We start from the raw sequence: 27397 nt of genomic DNA on the forward strand, positions 1-27397 counted from the left end.
CCAATTTATTCAGAATATCCATACCTTTTTGAAAACATCTGAAAACATGCAATCATTTCAACCATTTTAATTGCACACACAGAGTTATACTGTAATGTAACATAGCGTTGCGCTTTGACCCCAGCCAGGAACTAAGTACCATGCAGCTGTTTGGTCACTTCCCCATTCTCCCACTGATGGCATGGTACGGAGAATCAGGAAAGAAAAGAAAATCAAACTTCTTGATTGAGATATGAACAATTAAATAGCTGAAAGAAAGTAAATAATAATAATAATAATAGTGATATTAATATGAGTAATTGTAATAAAAAGGAGAGGGACAGAGGGAAATAAATCCCAAGACCAACAAGTGATGTACAACACAACTGTTCACCACCTGCTGACTAATGCCAAGCCTGTCCCTGAGCCGCGATCACACTCCTTCCTGGTAACTCCCCCTATTTTATATACTGGGCATGACGTTCTATCACACAGAATGTCCCTTTGGCTACTTTGGTCAGTTGTCCTGACCATATCCCTCACAGCTTTTTGTGTACCTTCTCACTAGCAGTGCAGGAAACACTGAAAGTCTTTGACTTGGGGCAAGCACCACTTAGCAACATCTAAAACATCAGTCATCAACATTATTTGCATACTGAATCTAAAACAGAGCATTGTACCAGCTATCAGGAAAAAAAAACAAGCACTAACCCAACCTATTTAATTCTTTTGAAATAGTCTTTCTTTTTTTGAGCATTGAAATTGTTTCTAGTTTTTTTTTTTTTTTTTTTTTTTTCCCTAGCAGAATTACGTTTTGAATGGCTTCTCCCATGTATATAGTAAATTTTTTGAATACCTAAGGTTAGAACTCTTCAGTTCAGCCAAGTGGTTATCAGGAAACATATTTCACATGATATTGTGTTGCTATACTGCAAAACTGTTGCCTAACATACAGAAAGTGAAGGAAGGCCCTTGGCCATGAACTACTGACACATAACTCTGGTCTGCACATGGCTCCCTGGCTGTTAAGGGCAGTTCCCATGGTGGCAGCCCCTGGCTGATGTTAGCAGCAGAAGAGCTGCTGGATAACCAGGACCCTGAGCAGTGGCAGGCAATGTGCCAGCAGGGACTGCAGAGACTGCCACTGACAGCACACGCTGGAATCTGGGTGCATTCTCACCCAGGATCTGGTTTATAGAGGGGTGAGGGAATTCCTGAGCAATCACTGTCATTTCCCATCTGTGAACCCCACCAGCTACTCTCTCTCCTATCCTTGATTCACACTGAAAGGAGTGTGACTCATGACTATAATGGAAATTGCAGCATGTGGCTTATAAGTCAGGAAGGTAGCCAGCCCCAACAGGCCTTACAGTTAAAAGAGGAGGCAGGAAGAAATAAGTATTCATGCATATTTAATATGGGACTATAGCTTAATCACCATTAATTTTAAAAGTCCAGTTTCAATAGCACTGTGGGGCTGCCTTGAGGGCCAAGGCACCATATAAATTATTTTTAAATCAGCGGATGATTTATTGTTGCAACAACAAATAAGATCAGGCTTCCACAGCAATTCCTTGACACATGAGCCTGAGCATTGGGCTGTTTTCCAATGTTTTTTATTCATGGTGTAAGTTATTAATTGTACAAATTGTAGGGCCCTTAACCAAGAGGCACATGTGTGAGAAATGCCAACTGTGGGTTCTGCCAACTCTTCAGGACAGTGTTGCAGAAAAGTTTCTTGGTAAATTAAAGACCTGTTATATGAGCTACAAACCCATGAAGGGAAACGCACATAATTCAGCCTCTAAGTCTGCCAAACTCACTGTACAATCATGAACAGCTCTGCCTGTATGCTCAACATCTCTCTCCTAAAACAGGGCTCCCACTTGCTTCTGTTTCCTGTTTGTCTCTTAAGACTGTAAGTCTTCAAGGCAGGTGTTTTACTGTTTACTGTCAACTCCCAGTCATCTATGGGCAATTCATTCTGCTGGTTGATTAATCATGTCCTGGATACTTGGCTGATTCCTGGCAAATTTTATTGAACACTGCATTGCACAAATGCAGCTACACAAGCAGTCTCTGAACCGTGCTGCTTGGTGGGTCATGTTGCACCCAGGGTTTTTCACTGCCCAGGTACAGGACCCACTGCTGTAATTGCTACTGTGAGAGACATCCATAAAATCTTAACAGGAAGTTCCCTGGTGAATAAAAACTTTCTTACTATATGGGGAGCGTTCCTTCAGCTTTAAAAGCAGAAAGCGTTAATGTTTAACATCTGAGTGACAGTGGTTTTGAGCTTCTGATACTGAAAACAATGTACTGGATGCTGGCAAGCCCTAACTTTTGTCAGCAAGAGGTTAAAATCCTCCGCAGGTGAGCCTCTTGCCTGGTGTAGCTTGCTGCCTTGCAAGCAGAACTCAGAGAACACAAGATGTTAGCCAAACCAAGCTATTTTCTGTAATTATACTGTTCTGTAGGTGAAACAACATTCTTAAAAATTGGAAAACACGCTTGAATCAAAGTAGGTGGTTTGTTCTAGAGGCCAGTAATTAACATCCTTGCCAATTTTCAGTGTACTGTGAAGTGTGATTGAAATGGTAGACTGGAAGGAAATGTTTGCAGCTGACACACCTACTCAGAGAGATTAACGGCTAGTCTCTTTGGAGAACTATCATAAAAAACACACCTAATGTTCCACTTGCCTTTCAGGACAAGAGTCAGAGGCACTAGAGTCTTAAGACTATTATTCATGTCAGTTTTTCAGCAGAAGAAATGGGACTGATTTGACTGGGTCTGCATCTGGGTTTGTACCAAAAAAAAAATAACAGCAGAATCAGGTTCTTTGGCTTAAAAAAACCCCAACAAATCCAAGACCTACAAAAAGTGAAGGGAAGAAAACCAGACACTTTTTAGCCTCCTCAGTGACTTCTAGTAGAGTTGATACTAGGAAGCTTCAGGAGACCAACAAAAATCCAAGCACCAGAGTCTCTGTGCACAGCATGCAGCCATGTGTCAAACTGACCCATTGTTCACAGGCCTGAAGGGTGGTAAACACAAAGAAGTGAGTCAAATATCCTCCCAAGGCAGAGATGTCTTCCTTCACAAAAAGAAGGAAAGCAAAACAATGTCCATCACAAAGTTATATTGTTAACTAAAATAATGGCATCTGCTCTACTATAAAGAATTTGGAAGACTCCTAAATGTATATTGAAACCCATCCATAGTGCATATGGCAAAAATCCTGCATGAGCTCACCTCTAGTAATAACAATAGCTGCTTGGGAACTTTTTAACAAAACATTGCTCCTCTGGAAAATGTCAGGCTGAGGAAATCAGAATTTTTCACAGAAATTGATTTGTTTTGATTAAATTGTTTTGGAAGGTAGGGTAAAGAAGAAGCAAGAAGGATTATTACACTCAGGTTCCTCTGATGGTGGTTTCCCTAAAAAGGTCACTTCAGAGGTGAGCTTGGTCACCTTTTGGTAAAGGCGTCACTCTCAGCAAGGTTCCTGTTTAACCCTGAAAGGGTATTCTGATCACTCGGTTACCGTGAAAAATCTTTCTGAAGATTTTATTTTGTCCAGAAGTTCCTACACTTTTATATTTGGTTTAATGTGAATACATCCTTTCCCACTCTCTGTCCCCTTCCACCTGCCTGCAAATGAGGATTATTGTTTCTTTACTTTCCCATTTTGCATTTAACAGTTATTTGGTGAAAATTCAAATTTTCCAATTAAATATAAAATCTAATTGCTGCCTATCAAACTTAAAATAGCTGATCTCAACTAAAGAAAATCTCAGTACTGGTCTTTTTGCTGCTGCTTTTGCTTCAAAACATTTAAAGGAACAATGTTATGTGTTTCATTACTACGAAGTCTGGAAAAATACAAGACTTAAGCAAAGGAAAACAGAGGGTAAAACTAGTTTTTATCTTTTCCTAATTCCTCAAGGGCAAACACAAGCACCCTCAACTCTAATCTAAACTGAAAAAGGTAGGAACACACTGCATCCTATGCAGTCAGGTTCTCTTTGGAACCTCACCTTTCTTGAGAGATGGCTTTTGTAAGACTTTTCAATATCCAGTAGAAGGGAAAAAAATCCAATTAACCGGACTAATAAAGTTTCATAGCTTTATTTTTAATTGATTTATTTTCTCAAGCATTTATACACAGCATATATATTCCTATATATATTTATAATAAGCATTCATTTTTCCTTTCTGAGATAGGCTAAACAGACAACCTTTTCTGTTACCTCTCACTGAGCAGGCTCTTCATTACCCTGATCAATCTAAACACATCTCTCCTTAGTACTCTGTACTAATGCCAGTGGAAACCTCTTACCTGACACATTCTTGCATTTTTTGCTCACAGTCACCTTCCAGCCTGTTCTCCTGCATACTGGCATTACCCAGCTGACAGTGGAAACTCTTATTCATCCTGGAAAGATAATACCTTACACTTGGCACCAAAATTCCACCCATTGTTTTTCCAATACTTGAGGCCATCCCAATCTTTCTGCAAGACAGCTTGAACCTACTTTGTATTAATAATAGCTCTACGTCTTATTAAAAACAACTCCCAGCTCTGTATCATCAAGCCGTTTTGTTGATACACTGCTGCTCTTCATGCCAAAGGCTCTCAATAGCAGCATTAAAGAAAACTGGTTCAGCACCAACTGGTAAGAAACTGGAGAGAAATTCCACTAGTGAAATCCCTGGACCTTAACATTTTTTCCTTCAAAGTTGTTTGCTGCTGCTTTCCTGCTAACTAGTTCCTTATTGCCTTTGACTAATCCCTCATCTCCTTCATGGGTACATGACATTTTGCAGACAGACATGAGCTAAACATGCCCATTCTTCCAAACAAGAGACGCTGGATGAACCCGGCAAGCAGCATTAACAGCAAGCAGCATTTCCCACATTAAGCTTGTGGCTGCTTGTAAAATAACAATATACACATTCCCTACTGTAATTAATAATTTTCCATATGGCACAACCTATAAGCTTGTGTCAGGTTATATTAAAAAAGTTTCCTTGTCTAAATAACCAGTTATCATATCAAAGAAGTATTCTTGCACGATTGTTCTTGTGTGAAAACTGTACTTCAGTTCACTCTTGATGGACCCATGCTTTATAAACCTTTTCCTTCCACATTTGCTCTGAAGCCTCACAATAAAGACTAACTGGTTTGCAGTTGTTAAAATTACATTTTTTGCCCTTCTAAACATAGATGCTGTCTCTGCTAATTCCCTGTCATGTTACACTGCACACGGTCTCATAAGATTTATTAAAGGACTTTATTATCATTCCTGGAATTTCAGGTGCCAGCTTTTTCAGAACTGGGGATGGAAACCATCCATTAACCCAATGCAAGCACAATAATCTCTCGAACAGCTATCACATACTCCATTTGCATACATTCACTTTTCTTAACCCTTGTCCTCACAGCTGGCATCTTCATTGCCCAATGCTAAGAGAAATAAAAATTAAAATCACACGCTTTCAGACCTAAACCAGAATTACCCCCTCATCTCCATGCCATTCTCAGATCAGTGGCATATTTTCTCTTTTCTTGTTCTCATTTCAGTTGTTACACTATTGTTTGTTTCAATTTCCTTTCCAACGGCAAATTTAGCTTAACCTCAGGCAATTTTCATTTGTCTCTATATCTTCTGTTTTCGAAGGTCTAACTTTCTTGCTTAAAAAGTACCCTTCTTGTGGACAACCTACTTGTACTTTATTTGTATGGAAATCATAACTGACTCAATTAGAAAGGGCACCCTTTCTACCGAGTGCAATTTCCCTTGTCTTGACTGAGATACATGTTAATGCACGAGCATTCCTTCACTCACTAACAGTCACTAGCAAAATCTCACTTTCTACTGACACAGGATATTACTGTGGATTAGAAGAAGACTGGGTGAAAAATCTGAGGAGCCTCCAAATTAATTTCTACAATTTATGGTCTCTGTCATTTGCATTTGGCAGAGCTGCAAAGGGGAAAAATGGCAGTAAGGAGTCTTTCGGCTCTGGGACCTACGTTATCTGGAGTCTGAAACGGAATCTAGCCTCAAACAGACAACAAAGACTTGCTCCCATTTCTTGTGAGGAAGAAGTACGTTTCTGCTGATATTAGCAGGCTAGCTGGATAGGAAGAGCTCAGGTGTCTTCTCAGAGCAGCAGGAGATTGGGAAGGCAAATAAAGCTTTCTTTCATTCTGAGTTAGAATGAACATGCCAAAAAAACCCAAATCTGGAAAAAAAATTAAATAACTGAAGAAATATTTTAATCTCACTATTTTTAATACTTTTACATTTTACACATTATGTCAGTAAGAGAAATACATACTGCCTGATAGACCAGGTCATGTTGTGACACATATGAGATCCAACTTCTAACTGTTCTGTTATTCTTACGTTAGCAGCTGCTACTTAGTGCAGATTACAACAGCTCATCTTATTTTCTATATCAAAGTGTCAACATATCAAACTGTTTCACCAACAATAGAATTAGATGGCGCTTTGATCTAGAAAAGAATATAAGCACTTGTCTCAATAATTAGAGGATCAGAGGTTTTCAGGGTCAAGAAAAAGACTCTAGCTACCCTGAGAGGACTGAAAATGGCTAGCACTCTAATAGCACACTAAGCAATCTCCCCCCCCTTTTTTTTTTTTTTTTTTCAATCACAGTGCTGAAGTGTCAAATTGTTTCATTACAATACCAAAGGGGACACATTGACCTAGAAAATTAGATAAAATGTTTCAACTTGCATTTAAGTATCAGCTGGCCTTGATGATTTTAAAAATTACAAGGTAAAATTAGAACTTACTATAGTAGTTGTTAGAAAATACTGACACATCATGAAATACATCATTAACAATAGTAAGCCAAAATTTAAAATGTAAAAATTAAATGCTTTATTTTTGAAGTTTGAAATGTAAGTTTCGATATTCACCAAACTAAACTTCTGGGAGACAAGTTGAGCTGGAAAAGTTTGGAATAGTAACTGAAATTATTAGAAATTCATGCAAAGCTGCTTCTCAACACACAATTTTCTAACAGAAATAGTTTTTCTAAGCCTGTCTTAACTTGGAGTAAATGGAGCAACTGTATTACTGATCCCTGATGGATCTGCACTGCTGTGGAGGATCAGTACAGCTATAAAAAATACAATGAAGAACCAGCTGAGGGTTATTTGTGTGTGCAAATTTCAGGATAAGGGTGGAAATTGTGGGAACTCCAACAGCCTTTAAGTTGCAGCCCTCACCAACCCTTTGCCACAACCACACCCGGGTTGACATACCCTTTGGGCACAAAGGAAAGGTATCTCAACAGCAAACATGACCTTTATGAGTTTGCAGCAGGATGAAACAATTAATCATAATATTCTACTCTACAATCTAATACTATTCTTGGTCCAAATAAATATCTGTAATGAAACTTTTTAAAATAAAAAGTATTATCTCACTGCATTGTGAAGATATACTGACTGGTTTAGATGGAAGTATTTCTGAGGAATGTCAGACAGGATTTCTGACAGAAGAGAGAACTCCTCCCCAGCCATGTGATTAGGTTATTTGTTTTGAGTGCAGAAACCTAATACTGAGTCCCTGGTTCTTGCATTAACCCACTCTGGGCAGCCTGGTGGATTCCTCCCAGTGAGAATGCCTCCCTCTCCAAAGTCATATGAATTACCCATGTTTCTGGTGACTATCATTGTCTGTCTTCTCTCTCTGGGACTAAAAAAAAAAAAAAATTAATTAAATAGCTAAGTATGTGAAAAGCAGATACAAAAGGGATACATCATGGAAAAGAAGTTGAACTCCAGAATTCAGCCATCAAAATGTTTGAGGGTGCTAAACTTGGATCAGGGAGCTGAAATAAGGGCTTTCACCTACATGATGGGACAGCATCAACAGTGGCTTTTTAACCTGTATAATTTTCATTTACCTTACAAAGAATATATGTTTTTTTTCTTATTGGAATTAAAAATTTTATCTCTATAATCTTCTTTTTACTTGGAAACGGAATTGTTGTTTTCAAGAAGTGTTGGGCTTCATGTCTATCTTAAGTCACCTTCCTCAACTCAGCCTTTATGCTATCCCTAATTTAATATTTTTTCAGGAGTTTTTCAGAAGACTTGTAAAAGATGTCACTATGTGACATTCAGACTCTTGTCTCCATCACAACAAATTCCCAAGTGAGAATACATTATCATATAAGACAAACATTGCTTGCATGGTTGTTCATTTCTAAGAAATCCTGTTGTGACTGGGATGACAGCAACAGGTCACAACAAATACTACACAGATCGTGCAATTAGAAAAAAAAATAATCACCAAATAGCTTTTTATTGCTCTGAGAAAGAAAAGGAAAGAATACAATAGCAATTTTGCTGAGACTAAGTATATATGTGGTTAATTTTACTACAATAAAAGCAAACAATACCATTATGCCTGAGATTTCATGCCTTATTCGTGTACTATGTGGTCACACCACATATGAAAGAAGCTCACTGTATCAGCAGTATCTAACAAGCAGTTTGCTCTTTCACAAGCACATATTAAAGGCCGATTTGTCCAGGGAAGTGGGCCCATCCCTGGAGGTGTTCAAGGCCAGGCTGGAAGGAACTCTGAGAGACCTGGTCTAGTGAAAGGTGTCTCTGCTCAAAGCAGATGGATTGGAATTAGATGACCTTTAAGGTCCTTTCCAACCTATGATTCGATAATTCATCAATTATCACATTATGTAAGAAAGTAACTATATGAAATGCTCATGTTTCAGTGAGAATTAAGATTTTGCTCATCTAACCTTAGATATGATGAGACAAAGTTTCTTCTTCATCTGCAGTATTATTCTGCAATATGCTATACTTCTTCCAAGAAGCATACTGATATACTGAAAATTGCAGAAAAAATTACCCATTCAAAGGACAATCCAAGGCATGTGATAAGAGTGTGAGATTAATACACGAGACCATTTTATTTTAAAGAATGCTTTAGGGAGTGAGGACAATTCATTTGGAATTCTGCCCTTGTGGGGTTGACACAAAACTGCAATTGACTTCCCAGGGTCAAGATTTCATTTACGGTTTCTATTTTTTTGCATACACAGGTAAAAACGCCAAAGACACCATCATGCATGTCTACTGCGCATATGGATAACGACCTAATGATACTGCAAGTCTTATTTTAGGTAAGATATAACCATAGTGGACAAGAAAAAGGGCCCTGAAAACTTCTGAGGGTGACAGATCCAAAATACACACTCATAGCTGGACTGGGCTTTGCACATAAGTCACGTCATGTGCAGAGACCCTGACCCTTTAGTAGGAGGGATTTTATTAAGAACATCAGCTGGGGGTGCTTTAATACAGGTAGGTAGATACTTGACTCACTACTAAATCACAATGTATACTGTGAAAAGAACATAAAAAGAAAACAATCAAGAATACTTTGTTTTAGTAGAGAAAGAAAAACCATTCATGACAGCAATTTCTGCATAGTAGCCATGGTTTTACAATCTGTATGAAAATAACACAGGCAAGTTAATTTCTTTACCTCTCAGATTAAAAACTGTTTATAGCTGTGGACTTGTGGAAAAGAAACATTATTTCATGTTCTGTAATTCAGGTTTGGCCTTGGTGACATTACATACTTTTCTTCCCATCTAAAAATCAATTTGGAAAATGCAAATTCAAATAAAAAATGGAAAAACATTGGCAATACAGAGAAACTTGTCTTATACAAAGATAAAATTAAGGATATTGTTTTGGGCATGGTGTAACCATGTACCCCTTCATGGCTCCATAGGTAACTGGACTGGAAAACAGATACACCCCTTTTGACGTATCAGGTTACCAAATATAAACTTAAAACAAAGGATAAAACCCCTCTCTGATTTACTTTAATAATAGGCATGTTTCCCTAAACTCTGAGAGGCCTGACTTCATACCATGAAGATGACTGCACTTTATATGAAACTTTACTGCCAATCTTCTTAGGGAAAATCAAGAGAGAAACAACCATGTAAGCTGGAGCGAGCTGAAGAAACTTTCCAGGTGGTGTCTGAGTCCTACTGGGAGGTTACTCTGGGAAAGCTTCAAACATCAGCACCCACGAAAAACCCACTGTCCACAAAAATTACTTTGGCCACCTATGATTTCAAGTCAGTATCTGCCACAAACAGCAAACTGTCAGCACAGGATCCAAAAGGTATTGTCATGTTGTCTCAGCAGCTTTGTGGTAACAAAGACCCTATTCAGTAAAAATAACTTTACCCTCAGCCCCAAAAGTGTCTTATCCAGTTTGGGGCGGAACTGAACTGGCAGAATAACTGAAGGAAGTTCGTATTACAGCCGGACATGTTTTATTTGTGCAGCAGCCAGAAACTGTGTGCTCTCAGGACTCTCCATCTGGCACATTTTTGAGGCTCCACTAAAAGACCCCAGACTAACCACAGCACCCAACTCTCTATTGCTAGAAAGAACAGACCAGAAACTATGTTTCAACCTTGAGATCTACTGGCATGACTTTACTCATGTTAAAAGATGGTCAAAAGTTGTCTTCCATTCACCCCTAAAAGGAAGGGCTGCTAACTCCAGGCTGCCAAACGGCCATAGGCCCTAGCACACAGTATGGTTCGAAAGCATCATCTGGGAGAGTGGGTTAAAACCATGCCAGGGAGCTCTCTAAAAGAATGGATACGTGGTTGCATGTCATTCTGCAAGTCCATGCCCTGATCCTATTTTTGTTACTAGTCTAGGTACAGATAACTGGTCTTATCAACTAATAAGGGCTTAATAAACTTGATTAAGGTTGATAAATCTGACTTTCATTCCCAGTAGGCTGGTGAGGCATTCAACAGTTAAACAGGTGTCACTTGCATCTCAATTTCAAGGATGCAGGAGTAATTCTTCCTCAGGAAATCTAACCTTTCTTCATCACTCAACCGCTACTGCAGACTCCTCCTTATAGTAACGTCCTTGGCTTTGACCAGCAACTGAAGATGTCATTTCACTGCTGTTTGAACAAGAGTCCTCGCCACCTCTGATTTCAGTGTGACACCAGACCAACAGAAGCAGTCCAGCTGAGACACTGCAATATTTCATGAAGCTCTTTCCGTAAGAAAAAACATTGTTGAAATCACTCATGCAGCATAGGAGGGGAAAAAAACAGCATGTCAGGCAGTAACTTGAGGGAAAAAGGAGTTAACAATTTACGCTTCAAAGTTTGTAACAGATGCTAAGTGATAATACTCTCCAAATTAAAACATTTCACGCAAAGAGACAGAATGACTGTTACCTTCTGACAGGCAGTACTACCACAGAAGGCAGCATTGTCTAATCACATTATCAGAATTTAACTAAAATTCTTTAATAAAAGCCATGAGTCTGTAGAGGACTACAAATATGAATTGGTCCAATTACAACATATTACTCTTCCAGGATTTGGAAGGAAAAGGAGGCTAGAGATTGAGAGTCAATGCTTGTTACTTCATCTTATTGTCTTCACCTTAGGGAAAATGAATTACTAGCAGGTATACATACTCAAATTTATCTGATATTTTTGTACACAAAGAAACACAGAACCAAAGTGCTGAGTTCAAAAGCAATTGTTACATCTAAGAAAAGAAAAAAACAATTATTGAATTATCTGTCATCAGGAAATTTAGCAATAAGAAAGAATCCATGAGTATGCTCCATATTGACATGTCCAGGGCATAACTACTAAGACATTCTCCAAACAACTTTGAATCTGGCAAGCCTGTTAGTACTCCTCATTTGATATTTGAAGTTCTTATCAAACAATACAGCAAGACAATTTGAGTTCTTTCTCCAGCTGGATTATGTCATGGCTAGTATATTTGGGAAAAGACAGGATCTCCATGTCTGCTCTTGAGGCTGGCTGTAGGCTTCAAACTTTGAGTCACTTACGTAACTGGAGTGACTACGAATTTCTGAGAGACTGAACAAACCACCATCACGTCTCCTGATGCAAGCATCCTCAAAAGGTAGTTTAGAACAGTTTCAGTCGCTATTGTTGCAATGTTAGCTGTGTAGAAGAGATCAGCCATGCTGAGTCTGAGTAGTTGATTCTGAACAGAACAACTCCCCAAATCTTGCTTTTTCCACAACCTTACAGAAATGCTTTCTACCCAAGTAGAACTCAGAGGAAGCACTTAAAATTAGAGCAAGAAAAGCAAATAGAGGTGTTTGTGAGAACATAAATTTAAGTCTTATAGGAAACATTTGTCTGATGGAAATAGTACAGGAAAAAATTCAATAGAGAGCACTTTCCTATCAAATCAGTGGACGATGGATCCATCCATGGCTTGTGATGGACACTGTACTGTTGGACGAGATCTCTTGATATAGGTGAGTTACCTTCACTCAGGACTCAAAAGTATGTTCTGATACTAAAGATTTCTGCTCCTTTCTGTTAAAAATCTATTTACTACATCTTTTTATGAGGTAATCATTTTACCTTCTACTGCATATATATTCAGTTAGATCTATATTCTAGTAGATCTTTGCATTGGGCAAAAACATACTTTTCAGTTCCTATGTATGTTTTGGTGCTTAGTTGCCTAAATTTCTGTTGCAACTCAGACTCAACTACATTTCAGCTGGGAAAATAATTAATATTGTAATCTTTGGAGTAAAGGAAGTGAATGAGAAATGGAATATGTTACCCATGATCAATTTCTTAAAAATTGTTAACTTGTGAAATCAAATAACAAAATCCACTGAAGAGATAAATGTTTTTCTCAACTATCAAAATTTCCAGCAATTTTCCACAGCCTAATCTAATACAGAAGGTTTATATCTTTCTTATTATTTGTGCAACACTAAAAAAAAAAATTGATCAACATAAATTGTTGTGTACAAAAAAATCTTCATGATAAACCCAGACGGTAAACACTTACCTGTGTTACTATCCTAAAATTTTAGCCAATGCTTTTGTTTTTATTCATTCCAGGTATATATTCTACTTTTTCACTGCACCTATTAGACATTTCTCAACTTGAACACCTGTTGAACTAAACTTGTCTTGCCAGAATATTTTTAATTATGCAATCTGTATTCTGTCAATGGAAAGCACTTGAGCAGAATTTCTTTTATACCTTTCAACATACCCAGCAGACAATTAAGAACTCAGTGTGCAGAAATATTTGCCAACTGAAATGTTAGTAAGGCAAGTTTAATCAAGTGATCTTGACTAACTTTTACTAAAGAATCACAATTTTCATAATCAGTTTATCACTTCAAAATACCACTTTAAATGCTATTTCTTAGAAATTTTTATTGACTCAAGTCTTTCACACAATCTGTAATACATGCCTGACTTGCATAATACTTCAGCCATAGATCCATTAATGCTTGAATACTTTCTTTTCATGGGTAGCACAATGAATGCCAAATTTGTCTCCAGCTTTTAAGAAAATTTGGTTTTGCAGGGAAAATCCTGACTCATTGAAGCCAACAGAAGTTCACTGTTGACTTCAATGGGATTAACATTTCCCTGTATTTGTATACATCCATTCTCTCTATTTAGTGACGAGTATTCCAATTACATGTGTGCTGTACCCAAGGATAAGTCTAATTAAGAGAAACATCTTTGAATTAGTGTTTGATGACTGATACTATAAATGTAGATATTTAGACAACCATTGTGCAGAACCCTCTCAAATTCTGTAGTGATAAAATGGTGAGATATTTCTGCAGTGCAAGGTGCCACCTGGCATTTACTTTTAAACTAACCAACATATGCGGGTCTCATCAGAGGAAAGAAAAAACACTGTACAACAAATTTTGCAAAGCATCTGAAGAGCAGTATAAAAATTCTTAAATAACCACCAGTTTCAGAATGATGACAATTTCTTGGGGAAGGAGTGCAGAGCTGTTAAACTCAGCCACAAACGGAAACACATTATTGTCTTTTGGAAGCTGCTGGATTGGCAGCCGTATTGCATAAGCATACTGTAGTCAATTATCTCCGTTGTATGAGATTCTACAAAATGCTTTTGATCCATTTTATCTTGCAACTTAGCAAAGAAATGTTGCAATAAGAAACAGCACCAGAGATCTGAAAAACTTAAGCTCTGGATTACCATATTGTGTTGTCCTGCCATTCAGTGTGTCAGACAAAGGCAGTGGTGTTCAAAGTAGAAAAAGAAAAAAGAAACTGGTCACAGAAAGTGCCGAGAACAGAGTAAATAATATTCCTCCACATCCCTACTCTTTCATAGATCTGTTGTTAAAAGAGTTGCAGCAATTAGGCTTTTGTTAATTACCAGCTGTTGAAACAGATGTGTTGACTGTCCTTATTAGCCAACAGCTGGGACAGGAGAACAATTGATGCTCTCTAAAATCAACAGCCAGCTGCTTTGCAGTAATTATCTCCTATGGATAATACAGGTGATAAAAGCAGCAAAAAGGTTATGAGTTTCAATATCCAAGGTACTGTTATTGAATATTACTGGAATATATGCTTAATTTTAGAAAATGAATAGAACAGTAAGTTGCTAAGTGAATGCTTCCTATCTGCATTGTATTAAGGTCACGCAATATGCAAATAGTAGGGGAAACATAACCAGAAAAAAACCCCCAAAATACCACAATTTTTCCAATTTTTAAAGCCTCTTACTTATTTTTAATGTCTTGCTGATTAAGAAATGCTTTCTCTTCCAAGTGACTATGACTAGATGTCAGTCATCATTCACTGAGTTTCCCATATGCCTCTCTTTGCATTCAATTTTACCAAAAATGACTTTGGAATGTGCAGATGGCTATTCCTATCTGTTGGGAAATTTTATTATACAATATGTAATAAAGAAATGATTAAAGAGGGGGGCTATCCCTCTAGAGAGTTAGATTCTAGGCTCAAGCACGTAATCAAATCCTAAGGAAATTCACTTCACTTCTTGGAATTAAGTTTCCCTAGCACTAAAATGGGGGAACTATGTTTATCTTGATCGATCGCTTTATGACTGATGACTTTAACATAGTATTTAAGTGCAAAGTAATGCTTGCATAATACATTACCGTAACAGTAAAAAAACCTGCATGCTTTTCTCGTAGTGATATATGTCAAAGGTTATAAAATGAATAGTTCTTTAAGAAACCCAGGCCTGGGAGCCACAAGCATAAGTCCCAATATCTAAATGGATATAATATCTAAATGGAATATACTAACATAGGCAGTCAGATAGTTCATATTTACTTTTACTCCTGCTTTGATTTATATTTTCTCATCTCAATACCCTTTTAAATGCATTCAAAGAAAAGCAAAGCAGAGATTTTAAACCATTTCTATTAGCTGCTCAGTTCATCTCAAGCCAACAAAAGATATGTCTACAAGAACCTACAACCATGTCTATTCACTAATTAGTCTGTACTTAAAGACACTGCCTTACTGAAAGCAGGGATTAAGGCTGGTTGAATACTCTGCCTTTCATAGACCTCCCTTATGTCTCTGTTGGGTCATCATAAGCAGCTTGTTCTCTGAGCTTTAAGTAAGGAAGCTTGAAAATCAGTTCTGGGCTCATCAGTAGGCACTGGGGCAATTAACAGGAACTACCAACATTTTAAGGGACACATCAAAAAATTAACTAGCCAGATTTTTCAGTAACAGGGGTGAGTGAAAATATACAGTACTCTCATGGTAGCTATATTTTAAGAAACATACAGTGTTTTACCTCGTATTTTGAGATAAAGCAAAGTGATGTACTTCTCTGTTCCCACTTCAGATTCAAAAGAAAAAAATATGTCATTATAGCAAGAAAATTGACAGGGCTCCTTCAACACACATACTCCCATCTATAATCAGGAATCCACTACACACTATGAAATAAACAGAAAAACTGAATCTAGTGTCAGTTTTCTACTTTTGGAAGAATGATAAAAATAGAAAAAAGGAAGGGAGAAGGAATGATTCTAAGCAGTGTCTTTTCATTTGCTTTTCATCCTCTCCTTACTTCTCCAGCTGCTTCTTTCTACTTCTGCAGTGCTTTGAAGCCGTTGCACTGGGTTTTCCCCTGGAAGGAAAAATTTGGCTCTTTGCCTTTTGTTTGTCATCCATGAATGTGTTGGCAGGGGGATTGAGGACAGAGGAAAGTTTTGGTCTCACTCTGCTTTGGTCTACCAATGCAGTTTTAGACTGTGCCAATGAGGATAATTTGAGCAATGACAAAGCTCCTCTGCCTTATGGAGAGGTCTGAAGAAAGGTTTCTATCCAATGTGGACAGATAATTCAGGATAGAATTGGGAAATTCTTCAGAGCTGGTGAAATTCTTCAGAGCATGGATTTCCATGGCAGAAACTACCACAAAAGCAAGCAGGAAGTTGAAGCCTTACAGATGGAAACGGTGGTGAACATTGTTTCAATCACCTCAGCCAAGACATACTGTAGGAAATTTTCAAACTGCATGTACTCAGCAAGGGTCTCTGCTGCCTAAATCCTCCAGCTGAGATGGTCAGTTTAGGCCTCTGAACTGGTCACAGTTGGAAGTATATCTCTGCAGGCAGGATTAACCAGCAGCCCCTTCTGTGAGAGCAGAAAAACACCTGAGGGCGTGTACAGTGTGGCCACTGGCATGCTGACAGGGAGCTGAAAGCACCTGGACTTTGGTCCCGTGTCTTGCAACAGCCACAGCCTGGTAACACACAGTTTTGACTCACCACCTAATTACAGCAACACTTCCCAGCTGAAAAACAGACCTAAGAAGATCTGAATTAACACATGAATCAAACACATTCTGTCTGCTGAGCCATTGTGAACGTCCCCTGCATCAGGGCAATAGCAAATCTGTCCCAGTGAACTTAATCCAATATATTTCAATTTCTTGGTATCTGCCTTGCTAACAAAATCTATCATACATAATCATGAGCCAATGCACAATGTGTTTCCCCTTTGTATTTTGTTTTCAAATAAAACATCTAGAGACAGCACAGGCCAGTTCCCCGAGAATGTAAAGTTGAAGACTACTGGCCAAATAAAAACTTTTCTGATATCTCATAAAATCTTTGTAAATGTGACAATCAACCCCTCAAGAAAATTCACCCGGCAACAGCTGCATTGAAACAAAGTTACTGCAGCAACAAGTAACGTCACAGTGTTAATAATTGACATGGAAAGAATGAAAAGGTGAGCAAGGGATAAAGAGGACAAAGGAGAGATTTCAGTATAAACTTCTGCTAGTAAGTAATCAATCAAAATTAAGATTGAAAGAGTGGTATGAATGTTATATCGAAAACTGAAGCGAGTTTGATATCTTGGACTGCTGAATGGGGCTTGTAAAACTCCATGTTCTGCAGCCTGATTTGCAAAATTTGACAAACAAATCCCCTGCTGATTTGAATCTACTTTCATTCAATTCTCCCCAGAAACTAAAGCAAACGCAGGAACACTGGCTTCTCACGTTTGCTGTATGAAGGAAAAGAGTCATGCAATGCCTCGTTCTGCAGGTTAAGGCACGAATTAACAACACAGTGGTAATGAATGAGTTTCTCGATTTACAAAATCTAACAAAAGACCACTCCCCTTGGAGGGAGGACCTACATCCTAGAGACACTGTTTAGAAGAAACTGTTTCTGATGACTAGATGATCAACAGCCTTGGGTGAAATGGACTGCTGCCCTAATACCCACCATGACTACTGCCAGAGGTAAAAGAAGCAGGAAAAAGTCTTGAGACTACAAGTTAAAGTCAAGTACTAAGAAGTCAAGATTTGTTTCCTCAAACCATATTTTTTTCTATATTCCATAATGAAACCCCTAATGACCAAATCTGGATTTTTATATTATAACCTGTAAATTATCACTGTTTCATTTATACCAATATTACTTTGTCCTTTGGCCCAGAATTCTGGCAGCTGGTAAAATTTAACTGTTTTCTACAAAAGACATATCCTAAATTTAACTGAAGTATCAGAGTTAACAAAATGAATAACAAATTCAATAAAGTTAAATGGTTCAAAAGAGTGGACTCACAAAATTAAGGAGCTTTCAAGTTCAGGCCCAAAATCTACTGTTTTTCAGTGAAGTTGGTGTCCAGTCTCAGTTAATGATCTGTGAAGATAACCTGAAGTCCCATCATTACCCAAAGGTGGAAATCCAGCTGTGCTTTACCTCTTGAGGGGAAAGGAAGCACTAATGCATACCAGCTCTTACTGACATATCAGTAGCTGCTCAATGAAGATGCCATCAAATAACTTTTTATTTTTAATCAAATAAAATCTTCCAGCAAAGGGTTAGTGATACCTTGTGAAACAGAAACAATTAAAGATGAACTGCAAGTGTCAAAATTATGTCACAGGAGTCTTTGCAGTTCACTGGACTTAATTACTTAGAGTCCAAAGCTGCTTCCATTGACGTCAACACAAGTTGTCAGAGTAGGGGCAAGGGGTTTCTTTCTGGTCTAGTCACTAATAAGTTGTTACTGTAGGCAAGAATTAATAAGCTTCTTTCCTACGAAGATTAATTAATTTTTCAGTCTTCAAGAAAATGATACTTCTACAGTCAAAAAAGCATTATTTAATACTTGGGCTGTCTGCTGAGGCCTCACGGTGTGACACAAATTTAAAATACAACATATTATAAAACTTAGCTTTCTTTTTAATTTACTGCACTGTGGTATTCTAAAAATTTCTGAGAACTTTATCCAGCATCTAGGTGGTATACAACCTTCCACAAAAAGTCTTTAACATCAACCAAACAGCAGTTTGATTGCCAGTTTCTCCGGAAACAAGCTGTTTTATATAAAATAAAATTCGTATCTCTCTTAGAAAGTGCTAAGTCAGAGTATTTAATCAACAATGGCTTTTCAACCCTAAGCAACTACTCCATTGACAGGGTTACTAGCTAAACTCTTTGCTTGTCCTACTCTCTTCGAAATTTTTTATTTTATAGATATATTATTTTTAAGGATTGTTTGTAACTCTCCTTGTATTATATTTTGGAGAACTATGATCAGGGATAATTGCTTCCTAGTAGCTATAAATATCATTGTTATTGTAATTATAGCATTTAGGTTGAAATATTTGTGCTACAAATATTGAAACTGACTGCTGCTACCTGCAATAAACTTCACAACTCAGAAAAAGGCCACAGTAAGTAAATACTGATTGACAAATTCGAAGTATCTTGCTATATCACTATTACTGCACTGAACTAAATCATTATTGTAACAAAATGGAACTTTGGGAAAGTTTGTCAAAAATACAATAATTTAAACTAACCATTCTGAACCTTTTCTCCAGTGTAAGTGTAATATACACATTTTGCAGTTGTTAGACCACTTCTAAGGAACAAAGATTAAATCAAGAATATTGATTAGCAAAGTTTCCTATGCTGACATGCATTTTAGGAATTCAATTTTATGAAAAACACTTTGTTAAGAAGGTAAGTAATGGATTAATGTTTTTGGAAACCAGAAATGGAAGGAAAATACCAGGGCATCTCTCTCAAGGCTAGCCTAATCTCCTAAGCATGAATCTAGAAAAGTATGCAACATTAGCAACTGATAGGACAAAAAGAATGACAAGAAGAAATTTATCCCTTGATTTCCAGGGAACACATCTTTATTTTGTTTCATTACAAAGAATAAAGGACGAAGCCATGCAACCTCTCACTGTCAATGCCTTACCAGGCTTCTAACAGAAGCCCATTCAATACTCACACCTTAAGCAGTTTTCGGTTCGTTTGAAGTGGAAGGAGCTATTGTTCACCAGCCACAGTCACCTCCTATCACTGCTGTATCTAGAACACACAACCTCTCTTCAGTGACAGAGCAAATTAAGACATGATCCAAATTCAGTAGCTCAATTCAGATGCAATGTTAACACACCTGAGGACTGATTTAAGATTTATGTAAAACTACCATAAGCAGAAGAGAGACAAAGTATTATGTACAGCTAGATCTTAATACTGGGGTATATACAGCCACACACATCTGAACACAACTGTGATGTACCTTTGAACAGAGACCTATGTATATAATTTACACACAAATACTACACACGTAGAAATTATTTCATTTATCTCTCCTTCCTTCAGCCACCTGAAGTGAGGTGGCACTTCCAAAGATCAATTCACCTATCATCTGCATTTATCTTAAGAAAGGATAAACTGCTTTGTGGTGATATATCCCCCTCTTTATACTGCCTATAAATGGATCCCTGACAAGTAGCAGCTAAAGCTGGGTGAGCAGACCCTTTACTTGGCAGAACATTAATAAACTCATGAAGTCAAGTACAGAGATATCAGGAAGTACCAGAGATAAGGCTACCACGACAAACACCTCATGATGCTACTTTTAACTGCGTGGTCATTTTTTTTGCAGACATCTGTCAATTTGTTGCACAGGGTAGACTTATACCTTGGCACGCATGAATTATCACTGCCCAGTCAAAGAGTCTGTAACCTGTTTATTCCCGTTTCTTTTGTTGCAGCCAATGGGATGAGACTGCAGTAAGAGAACAAATATGCTTCATGTTTAATAAAATATGAAGCAGTTGTGGAATGTATCTGCCCTTTGGTGACAGCACCTTAGCATGAATTTACTGGAAGTTTACTGAATTTACTGAAACTGGAAGTTTTCAGAGGGATTGATAGTATGTTACCCATTTTCTGACTGTGCAAGTTAAATCCCTTGTGACTAATCTGCCAAAATACCCTGCACTCACAGCTGCAACAGGAGTAAATGGGAGATGGAACATAAATGCTATATAAGGCCTTCATAGCAGAACTTAGATGAAATTTCTGAAAGCTTCAACTGCACTGAAAACAATTTAGAGGAAATTTAAAATGTAATTGGGTATCCACAATTATCACAAGTAGAGAGTTTATTTCCAGCATTTTCTGTCCCTCATCCATAACCGACAAACCAGGCAGATTTCAATCCCTGAAACAGTACATCAGTGAAAGAAGGAACTGTATGAACAGGACAGACTACACCACACAAGTAGGAGGCTAATCTTCTCAGTTGGAAACTAGCTGGAGCAGCCAGGATATTAAATCAGCAACACAAGGGGAGATTATTTGGAAGGCAAATGAGGTACATGCTCAAATTCAGCACCTAACGAGCAAGTTGAACCAATGTGGCAAAGAATATAATGAAAAGAATCTTTTCAGTTGTTTATGCTTTGATCCTAGGAATTTGGGTAAGCAGCAAGAGGAAACTCTCATTGATGGGAATAAATTTTATATAACCAATATTACTGAAATCTGGTGGGCAACTGGCATGTTAAAGTCCCTGATTAACAGGAAGAATAAGAGAGGCAGAATGGAAACAGGATGCCTTAACTCAGTCCTCCCCCACCATGCCATTATTCCTTTTGGAATGATCAGTAACACAGGACCACAGCTCTTGAACACGTAGGGGTCAATGTGCTAACTAAAATAACTTAAGACAGACTTGCTGGTCAGCTCACTAGGGCACAGAACAAGTTTTTCTTCAACACATTTTTATAATCTTTGGAAAGGAAAAGAATTATGCTACAGGCCAGTTTAGGACACTCATTCTGTGAGTCCTTAGTGGACAATTATAAACTAATATTGTACACTTCAAAACCCCTGTATTATTTATGAGCATGAGGCAAATAATCTCTTTATAAAACTAGAAATATCAGTCATCGAAATGGATATTGATACCTACTTGGAGGATAAGTGATAATAAACTGATTGAATTCCACATGGGAAAAAGCAACCAGAATCTTTGCACGCACAGAAATACTTAAGTACTCAAAGTACTTGAGAGAAAAAAGGATAGCAGAATATCATAGAAAACTGGGGAGTCCTTTAAAGGTGGCTATAAAAAAGTGACCTCACAACCAAGTAAAAGTACAGCTCCTTTTCAATGTAGAAAGTAAATAAAATAAAGTTATGACAAAAAAAAAAGAAAAAAAGAAAAATAGGAGTGTTCAGTATATATGTGGTCTGTCTTTGGAGAAATCAGAATGGTATAGTTACACTTGATGTAGAATGAATAAGGACTTTCAGTTTATTAGAATTTAAGGATGGATAAGGTTTACATTTACACATTCAGACAATTTTTGCTTTAGGTGTTTCAGTGTTAAAATATCAAGACATTCCCAGACTGGAAGGGCACTAATAATATGTCAATAGGACAAACAAACAAACAAACAAACAAAAAAACCCACCACCCCCTCCCCCCCCCCCAAAAAAAAAAACAACCAAAAAAAACACTAGTGGGATTAAAGCTGGGCCATACGAGTGAAAACACTGGATTCATGGATTCAATTAATACAGATTTTAATGAAAGACTGTAATTATTCCCAGTCAACATGTTTTTGATAGAATGGGTCTTGCCACACAAATCTGATTTCCTTCTTGGATGAGGTTAGAAGGGGATGTTCTATAGTGATGTTTTAGGCTTGCACTTGTCAATGTAATAAATTGATAAAAAAATCCCAATGTACCATGAAGAAATATTTAAGTGGGTTCTGAATGGACTGAAAGTTAAAAACCTCACAAACCCCCCATGTTACAACAGGCAGCTGTCATTGAGTACTACTAGAATACTAGCAAGGTTGCACAGGTATCAGTACTAGCATTCTCTTATTCAACATATCCATCAGTAATCTGGGAACAGGTAGACACAGCTAGAAATGTTCATCAACATAATATAAGTAAATAATGATGATGAAACAATGTTTTGGGTCACTTGGTGGGGTATTCAAATCAAAGGCATTTAAATAAAACCAAATGCAAAACTCTCAGTCTGAGAACAGTGAACACAGAGTACGCTTAAAAGTGAGAGTAACTATATTCTGAAAATGCTGACTCTGATAAAGACATGACACTTCAATACGAGATGACAGTATAATGCTGTGGAAAAGCTGGGAAAAAGCATCTTCTTTTGGTGTATACACAATAAAATAGTATCACCATTAAGCAATTAAGGTGACTTGACTTTATGTATGTCACTGAGAAACAAAGACATAAAAATGCATCTGTGTCCAAATTTGAAAACAAAAGGATGGTAAAAACTCAGAGAAGATGCAGTAAAGAATCATACCAGAAATGCAAGGACTAGAGAGAAAGGCACGCAGTGAAAGAACTTATTCTGTTCAGATTATAAAAATTCCTGAAGGCATATGCTAATTTTGAACAACTATCAGGAATGGAATAGTTTTATGTTGCTACTAATTCTCATTGTCCCTTCATAAATAGACAGAAAATACAGTATGTAAAGGAATTTTTAATCTGGTTGAGTAAGGGCAATGTGAACCACTGGAATAAACTATCAAAGGGAAATGGTGGTCTCTCCACCTCTTGAATTTTTTACACCGTATCTTTCTGGAAAGCAGGTTTTAAAACCCCATAGATTTCTAGGCTCAATACAGTGACAACTTGTAAAATCAATGACTTATGATATTCAGAAGGCAAACCTAATAACATAAAAATTTCTTCTGGTTGTCACCTTAAGTGTTAGGAATTTACAAATGATAAATATTTACAAATGATAAATACATCTTAAATAGGCACGCAAAATTTGTGGGTACTTTTGACCCTGGATTTTTTGTGCCTTGGTTTCCTCACACAGCATGAAGAAAAGGTTTCTGTGAGAATACATTAAATCATTGTTTATTAAACCTTTGGTTACTATAACATTGAATACTAGAGAAAATCCCCATGATGGTTGCTCAAAATTCTGTTTTCAGGAAAAGGTTTGAACAATATCCAGTAAACAAGGGATTGGCACACATAATGAACAAAGAAGATAAAAAAATATATTGATTGGCTGTTCTCTGGATACTGTGTGGAGCAGGAATGCTGTGAAATAAAGCACACATGATCCTGTAATGAAAAATGTTAACACACTGTTTCAGGGGAAAGGGGAGTAAATCAAGATGCTTGCTTCAGAAATGCCAGAACCAAGGTTAACTCTTGATTAACTGGCTACCTCAGTGTAGCATTTTGCATGTATAGCAAATAACACCGTACGATTGCGCAAATACACAGTACTTGTAATTATTGTCTAAATAACCTGCCTTCCTGAAAGGAAGGAAAAATGTTCTGATGAATAACTTTGCTGAAAGCAAGGCCATTTGCTTGCCCTATCATGCACTCCTTAAATCCCCTGCAATTTGTCAGCTTTGAATGCAATATTTCTCCAGAGGCTACCAATGAGCTTTTCACATTTTGCTCATGTCATCCATTTTCCATTTGATTAGTGGAGACCTGAAGTAATCTTTCTGCTTCACAGAACAACTAAAGCCAACACACAGGAAAACAGCAGTATCTAGGTACAGCTCTTAGCATGGGATAGAGGGATGTCAGGGGATGGTCAGGCTCTTAGTGAAGTGGCTAAGACAGATGAGAAAGAAACAAACACCCAGACTAAAAAAAGGCAGGATAAGTTAGGAAAACAGTGAAGGAAAACAAAATAAAAAAAATTTGAGAATGGGGAATAGAAGAAACCTACATGATGTTGAAGGTATGTTGTAAAATGTGGGAAGACAGAAGTAATAATTTGTATGGAAGCACTGAAGAGAAGAATGCAGCTCAGAGGTAGGTCAAAAGATGGAAAGCGCAAAACATATTGCAAGAATAAAAATAAAGATAAATATTTATTCATAACTCATTTTCTTTTGTGGGACAGAATTTTTGTGATTTTTTTTATATTTCGCTTTTATGTACCTTTCTGTTTAAAAGTACTTACTTAAACAATGTGAATCTTAAACAATGTGTATCCTCATATTAAATGGGTTATTCTTCTAAATAAGTGATATTATTCTAAGACTTGAAAATCAGACTCACTTCTCGGACTTTGTTAACATCTTTTAAATTATGTTTAAAATGTTTTTTCAAAGTCAGAAATGCCACTGAATGAATGTTTGACCACAAAAGTGAATGAGTTTAAAACTTTTAAAGGTGGTTTTGGTGCCAGTATCTTTTCAACATCAACTTAATTCAAGTGCTACTTCTTTTAATCTTCACTACTCCCCCCCAAAACTGCCAGGGATCAGTTGCTGTCCATGACATTAGAAACTAATGAAAGGTACAGACTTTAATTTGATAAGTTAAAACTCCTTCAAGGCTTAATGTCATCACATTAAACGTAGCATAAAAAGAGTAATGGAAAGAAATGATTGAAGCTCTTCATGGCTGTACTAGCCTTGATAGACTTAAAATTTGCAATTCTGCTACTGGAGCCAGTATTTTCCTAAATAAAACAAGAAAACCAAAACCAACCAACCAACAAGTTTATAATGACATTAAGATGTTTGTAATTCCATGGGCAAAAAGATCTCTCTAAAAACAGTGTAAAAATCAAGTAAATTATTCTGTACCAGCCCCTCTCTCTCCAGCCTCATATTCCTTCCAATGTCCACATAAAATGAATGGATTCTACCTATACACTTTACAGGTTTCCACTGCAATAAATCCAGCTCACTTTATGTAATTTTTTTTGTCCTTCATTTGGACAGTAGTGATGCCCTGCACTACCACCTTCAACCAAACAGTAATGCCTACTGATAAAGTTAGCCTGAGCCTCCCCTTCAGTGGGACATTAGGAGTGCCACAAAAACTGGCAACTAAGCAGAAGACAGAAATCCCCTTCTGGGTCCAGTCATTAGTCTTCTGTCAGATTTCTCCCTTAGACTGATTTCTTTTTCGAATTGTGAGTTTAATAGATTCAAAGTCAGTGTATAGGGATCAGCAATATGAAGCCCCTTGACCAAGATGCATAGCCTAACCAGAGCACAATTGATTTAATACTGGTTAATACTTCTGTCAGATTTGGCTGAAAGTAGCCAAAAATCAGAAGGTGAAAAAAAAAGGACTGCATAATCATATATCCCTTATTTTCTTAGGGAAATGTGGCTAAAAAACCCTGTTTCTTCTATATTTAAAAAAAAAACAAACCCAAACCAATCTTTATTTTTCCATAATAAAAGTACATTAAAATTAAAGCACATCTCATGCACTGTTCTCTTGAGAAATAATTTCTCTCCAGAAGACTAAGATCTAAAGACCACAGAAGGCTTCCAGTCACATTGGTACACAGAAAAAGAACAGAACAGTGAAAGGTCATCAAGAAGATGAAGATGAGCCTCATATTTACAAACCAGGACATTTTTAAACACTTGTTTCCCATGGATTATATATACAATTACTGCAAACACAGGCCTAATGAGCATACATGAACATCTCCATCTCTTCTCATTAATGTTGAGAGTCTCTGACTGAAAAGTGAAAAAGGCAGATGAATTTTTGAGTTTTTACAGTGAGTGGAAGACTCAGAGTTTCTATAAATTAAGTACCCATAGTAAAGATTTTGCAGGTGGCAACTTCCTGGACAGTATCAGAGGTAGCAGATGATATATCAGGTGGTTAAGAAAGCAACTTCCCAAAATCAAATGCTGAACAGAGAAACCAAATCCACTGGATGATGTTTACAAATAAGAACTGAGTTCAATCTCACATATTAACATATTTTAAAAACAAGTCAAATAAACTGTCTGGCTTTCCTCCAACTGCACCTTGATTAAGAGCAGGTGAGACAACACCATGTGGTCCATGTAGAAACAGACATTCCTCCTCTGAGGATGTGATATCTCCGGAAAACACAGTGAGATGTGGAGCTGAGGCACATGAAAACATATCCTACCTTTTAACGTGTTTCCTTATCCCAGGATCGGAAAGGTGTAAAGTGACTAAAAACAAGATGGTACGAGCAATCTTGCCAGCACACAGGCCTTGACAAAATGGAAGTGGGTGATCAACGATATTTCAAAGGTAGTAAGATATACAAGATCTGCAGTATCAAATACACTCTTGAGTATAATTAAAAAACTCAAAGCTGAAGAGAGTGTAACTTCTGCATTTTCCCCTTTTTGCCTGTATTGTCTTAAGATATAAGATTTCTCTCAATATTGATGCTATTATAGTATAGGTACAGAAAAATTTCAAAGTCTGGCAAATTTAGGAGGGATCCCAAACCCCTGTTTTCATACTTGCTATGAATGGCTGTACAAGCCCTTTGCAAGCATCTATATGAAAGTATTCCCAGGTGAGATGCTAGGTATCATCTGTTGATAACCCTAACACTGCTGAACAGAGACAGGCCATCTATGGCTGGTCTGAACAAGCACATGAACAACTGTACCCATTTGTGTACAAATCCCTTGCAGGACAATTGGTCTACAGCTCACATAATTATGACTTTTCTTAGGGTTTCTTAGATAGTTGCCTGATTTTGTCTTACATTTGTAATGAATGTGCTATTTCAGTGGTACTGTAATACTAAAACTAGATGGTCACAAGGATATACTGAATAAATATATTTCATAAGGGCAATTCCATTTTTTAAGACCATTCAAATTTTAACTGCCAGAAAACTGCTGTCCTTAATTTTGCTTTTATTTAACCATCAGCCTTTAGAAGGAG

General features: G+C 37.3%; 1 protein-coding gene across 7 annotated transcripts in view; it reads right to left on the reverse strand.

Annotated features, from left to right (window-relative positions):
• The window catches only part of MIPOL1 (mirror-image polydactyly 1), a 184181-nt gene that overhangs the window by 51145 nt on the left and 105639 nt on the right, over positions 1 to 27397 (reverse strand). The window lies entirely within an intron of this gene.

This window comes from Zosterops lateralis, assembly GCF_965231275.1.
Source record: "Zosterops lateralis genome assembly, chromosome: 6".
NCBI classification, from domain to species: domain Eukaryota; kingdom Metazoa; phylum Chordata; class Aves; order Passeriformes; family Zosteropidae; genus Zosterops; species Zosterops lateralis.